Source organism: Suricata suricatta, chromosome 10 (genome assembly GCF_006229205.1).
Source record: "Suricata suricatta isolate VVHF042 chromosome 10, meerkat_22Aug2017_6uvM2_HiC, whole genome shotgun sequence".
NCBI classification, from domain to species: Eukaryota; Metazoa; Chordata; class Mammalia; order Carnivora; family Herpestidae; genus Suricata; species Suricata suricatta.
This window is the reverse complement of record NC_043709.1, coordinates 66,483,091-66,488,894: the sequence shown is the minus strand read 5'-3', so window position 1 is coordinate 66,488,894 and position 5,804 is coordinate 66,483,091. Positions and strand designations below refer to the sequence as shown.

The following is a 5,804-nucleotide window of genomic DNA, read 5'->3' as shown; positions in this document are numbered from 1 at the left end:
TCTTCCACTTTGGGCTGATGTTCAGAACACTGTTCTGCAAGCAGAACACAAAATAGACCATTGTAATTTTCTTTAAATTAGGATCACCTACTTTGTATATGGTCTCTATAAAAACATGAAAAGAAAGTAAACTCCTGAAATTGTCATATAAATATGTCTGGCAAGTTTCCTTTACCCAATACAAAAAGGAAAAATCAAAGAGGAGAAAAATCATTAATTGCTAAATCAGTGGATATTTATAGAGTACCTATGTATATTAACATGACAAGTGTTTTACTAATCACTGTGGGAAGAAAAAGAAGTAAGACCTGGCAGTGATCTTCAAGAAGCTTTTCTATTTGTAAGCAAATTGCCTGATTTAAAAAAAAGGAAGAGAAAAGTAAATTATTGACAAAGACTCCACTTTGTCAGGTCTAATAGTCTGCTAGAATTTGCTAATTGGGCATGAAAGAATTAACATCACCAAAATGCTTGATAACAGGCAACACAGGGTAGGAGGATCCTGCCACTTTCCAGGCACTTGGATCATGAAGCTAATATCTCTGAATCCACATCAGTCAACATCCATATAAAAATCAAAATGCATTTTAACAACAAAGAGACTCAGCTTTTAGGTTCTGCTCTGCCTTTAATTCTTTGAATCCCAGCACAGCTTTTTTTTTTCCTTACCTCATTTTCACAGTAACATGAAAAGGGGTGGACTGGCATTGTGTTTAAAAAAAAAAAAAAAAAAGCTATGAATCCATCATGTGTTATTGATTTCTCCTAAAGGTTTTACTATTAGAATCAGTCAATTCTTCTTGAACTGTTATAGTGGGAGAAACACTATCACTCTTAGAAGGTATGGTTCTGGAATGTGCACTACCTGTTTGGTAAGAAAATCCTGAGCCCAGAAACTAACATAAAAATTGCTCCAGAACTCATGAAACTCGTAAGTCCCCTGACAAATATAAAACAACCACATGGAAATGCCTCTGTGATCCAGCACCCTGGTAGCACATCTGTGGAAGGGAACTCACACTTGATGAGTTCACAACCCTAAATTACAAAAGCCACATGGAAACTCAGGAAGAACATCAATAGCATGAGAAATAAGATTCATACCTGAGTACCTAGAGATGGCAAAGCGATTTAAAAGGGATTTTAAAAATAACATAACAAATAGTAATAGGAAGAATCAAAACAAGAAACAACTTTAATAAAATAAGAACATGGTAAAAGATCAGGCTGGTTTGAAAAAGACCCAGAAAAGGAATTCTAAACATTTTTTTAAAGTGATTGTGGAAAAAAAAGTCATTGAAATAAAACTCAGCTGAAGAGAGAGTCATGAAACTGGAAGATAGATCCATGGAAATTACTCAAATATCACAAATAGGTAAAGACAAATATGAAGTTAAGAGACATGATAGGGAAGCAAGGATAAGAAATTTAACATATTCTAATAGCCCTCTAAATATGAGAAATGTGTGAGGCCAGGGAGAAACAAAATAAAGACATACTGGCAGAGAATTGTCTAGAACCAAAAAAAGACAGTAGCTCTCAGGATTAAAAGAAAACAAACCACACATAGTGCCTGTATTTTAAGTAGAAGGAATAAAAAATGAATATATTCATTAATATGAGGTAGTACACATATATAATATCAAAGAAAAATAAAAAATTATAAGTCAAAGAGGATGAAAGAAATGCATATGGTTAGAGAAAAAAATAGAAACTAGTATTAACTGAGTAAAGTTTCACTCACCCATCACACAGACCAGTTTCACTTGAAAGCAGGAACTATTAATGACCATTTCTATTTTTAGTTCTTTATATAAAACTAGTCCTTCTAAATTTAAATTATTCACCTAAAACCTCTCTGACATGGTGTATCAATTCTAGACTCGAGCATATGACAGATAAGGAAATTAGCATTTTCTTTCTATCCATCCTTCTCATGTGCTTCTAATTGTTCTGGTTAATGAAATACTGTTATAATATTGAGATTCATAATATTTTCATACTATCCTGTAAAACAATTATGTCTCTCATAATTTTCTATATAATTTATGTGCCTAAATTTATATAATTTTAGTGTTTTTGAACTCTGAGAGCCAACAATCAGCATTTATAACATTATGATTGTGTAAATACTATGCTCCAAAGAATCAAGTGGTATAATTGACAGCATAATAAAGAATATAGAAGTCCTCTATTATTAAAACTTTGAAAGCAAATATTCCATACTTCTACTTTCTGAATGGTCTCCTCCTCCACCCTCTGGGTCTCTCAGTTGCCAATATCCTCTGAACACCATTCTTCTTTCTTGAATTCATTTTGCATTGTGCTGGAATCCACCTTGATTAACTCCTTTCACACAGTGTGTCCATGTTTGTAAACAGAATTTGAGTTGTTTCATGTTGGAAAAAGTTCTTTCCTTGGCCCTTAGACTTTGTTTGAAGAAGTATTAAGTAGGAAAACATAGTTTATATTTAAGTTTTAGTTTAAATGTCAATGAGTTAACATATTAGTTTCAGGTGTACAAAATAGTGATTCAGGTGTTCCCATACAACACCTGGTGCTCATCACAAATGCCCTCCTTAATCACCATCCCCTATTTCACCCATCCCCCCATGCCTTCTCCTTTGATAACTATCATTTTGTTCTCTATAGTTAATGGTCTATTCCTTAATTTGCCTCCCTCTTTTTTTCCCCTTTGCTCATTTGTTTCTTAAATTCTACATATGAGTGAAATCATATGTGACTTTCTCTGATTTATTTTACTTAACATAATACTCTCTAGCTCCATCCATGTCATTGCAAATGACAAGATTTCATTCTTTTTTATGGCTGAGTAATATTTGATTGTAGAACAGATTACTTTTAAGCTTTATTTATTTATTTATTTAGTGTTTGTTTAATTTTGACAGAGAGAGTCAGAGCATGAATGGGGAAGGGGCAGAGAGGAGGAGACAGACTCCAAAGCAGGCTTCAGGCTCTGACCCATCAGCTCAGAGCCTGATGCAGGGATCAAACCCACAAACTGTAGGATCATGACCTGAGCCAAAGTTGGATTGTCAACTGACTGAGCCACCCAGGCACCACCTATTTTATTTTTTGACCTGTCCACTAATTATTATTCACAGTCAATGTTTTTAATTTGTAAAATTTGGTTTTGAATTTCTCCCTCATTTTTTCATCCTTTTTCTGTTTGTTTTACAGATGCAATATTTCCTCAAATCTTTCTAAGGACATTGACTGGAAGTTTTTAAAAGCTCCTTGTTTCCTAAATTATGTATTTCTTTTCTGGAGTTAATTCTGTTTGTTCATCTTGGTCCTTCTCTTGCTTGCTGGTTTTCCTTAAATTCTTAGTGACCTTAGGTTGTTCATCTTTTTGAATGAAGAGTATGTTGGTTAACTTGGGCAATCCTTGAGGTTGCTCTTAAATCTTGCAGATTTCATTAATGGGTTGCTCTCTTGTAGGTCCTGTAAGTGGCTTCTCTGCAGATGTCTGTGTGAGGCGCATCCCCGGAGAACCCCATGCCCAGATGCAGGTGGCACTCTAGGAGAGGTTTCTATGGGAGCAAAATGCTGTCATGTGTTTTCCTCGTGGGCGGAGCTTCCGTTCCTTCTTGTTCCTCTTTGTCTGCTGTGGAGGCCCTAGTGCCTTCTGTAAAGTCAGGCTTTCCTTACACACTAGATCAGTCTTATCCTTTGAGCAAAGGTGGCAGCCCAGATGGGCTAAAATGTCCAAATCAAGGTTCCTTGGTGAATACCTGGTCATTGGTTGCCAGTGATCCACACCTTCTCTTTGTATATGTTGATTTAAGGAACTGCTGCCAGGCTCATCCTGGGGAAAAAAAAGCCCACTTACCCTGGTTTACCCTGGCTTCCTTCTCTCATTCAGATTTTCCAGTGCTATCTGCTCTCTGCCTTTGAAGAATTCTTCCAAACTTGTGTTTGTTAACACTGCTATTTTTTGGAAATTTTTGGGTTTTCTTTTAAAAAGTATTTTGCTTAACATTTCATTGCTTAAATTTCTCAACACTAGGTCTTAAACCCCTAGTCTTCCGATCTACTCCCAAGACTTCATATCCCAAGGACTACTCAAGTGACCTCTTTGCCCAGGCCTCTCCTCTCCTCTCTCCAGCCGCACATGTCTGGTGTCGTTATAACTGACGTATATACTTGCATATGTCAAAGGCAGTTTAATTTCAATGTGACCAAAATCTAGCTTGTAATAGTGTCCTCTTCTTCCAATGTTTCCTAACCAAAGAATATTGTTAGCATTTATCCAGTTACTCAAACAAGAAGCATGAGTCTTCTAAGCTTTCCTACCTTACCCTTCCCCCTCTTCTCCAGTCCTTTACAAAGTCTGGTTGATTTTACACCTACTCAAAGTATTTAAGTTAGTCTACTACTTCCCACTTCTGCCACCACCACTCTTGTCCCAACTACCATCATTTCTTAACTATCAACTGAAGCAATCCTAATCCATGCCCTTGAATCCTCTCTTGCCTCCCCTGCCCTGCAATTTGCTTTTCACACAACAGCTGGAATGACCTTTTTTTTTAATTTTTTTGGTTTTTTATTTATTTTTGAGAGAGAGAGAGAGAGACAGCGTGAGCAGGGGAGGGTAGAGAGAGAGGGAGACACAGAATCTGAAGCAGGCTCCAGGCTCTGAGCTAGCTGTCAGCACAGAGTCCAATGTGGGCCTCAAACCCACAAACCGTGAGATCATGACCTGGGCCGAAGTTGGATGCTTAACTGACTGAGCCACCCAGGCACCCGTGGAATGATCTTTTAAAAACAAAAGTTAGATCATATTTATTTCCTTAAACCCTTTCCTGTCCTCCTCATTTTCTTAGAAAGTCTAAATTCTCAACATGCTCACAAGGTTCTGTAGGGCTCACCCTCTCTTCTGGTTTCTACCTCAATGTTCTAGCTTCACTAGCCCTGGTGCAGTTGCAGGAACTCAAGTTATCTACCACCTCAGGTCGTTTGCACAGCTGGGTCATGGTACCTGGAATGCACTGTATTCCATGCTTTACTTAGTCAACCCCTCGAGGGGGTTATTGGAATACATGTGGCAATAGGCCTGGGGGCTTCAGTTAAATTCCATTTCACTTTCATACTTATTTAAAGGAACCTCACTGATTTTATTCATATTAAGCCATGCTATCCTGATATAAAAATATATACAAACATGACAGTACTTACCACATGCCAGACACTGTCATAGATCTTCACGTCTACTAACCGATTTAATCCTCATAGCAGCTCTCGGAGTTAGGTACAGTTTTGTTTCTTATTCCCATCTTTCAGATAAATTAATGGAGGCACAGAGAGGTAAGGTAGCCTCCATGCTATGCCATGTCTGTCCTGCTTTCTACGATAGAGAACTAAAGCCTGGCAAGGAACAGAAACTCTGGCTCTGGTGATAAATATAACTGGGCATAAATCTTGGCCAAATTAACTAACTTCTGACTTTTCTGTCTTCCCATATGTAAAATGAGCACAAAGCAGTGCTATAAGGATTTAGAAGATATTATGCTCATCAAAGTTTGGCACATAGTAGTAATAAATTCCTGTAAGCAGAATTTAATTGCTATTTTTATCACCATGCCAACATATATAGCATTTTATATGGATATAGTTTCTATAAAGGACTTTACAGTTCTCTAAACTCAGGAAAAAAAATGTAAGCAAGGTAGGTATCCTTCACAAATATGGAAATCAAGACCTAATCTCATGCTGTTTGTACCATATATAAATCATTACATTCTCTTTTCAAGATGACATGATATAGCCCACGAAGTATGAAA

General features: G+C 37.0%; 1 long non-coding RNA gene across 1 annotated transcript in view; it reads left to right on the top strand.

Moving 5' to 3' along the window:
* The window catches only part of LOC115304254, a 42,191-nt gene that overhangs the window by 17,133 nt on the left and 19,254 nt on the right, over positions 1-5,804 (top strand). The window lies entirely within an intron of this gene.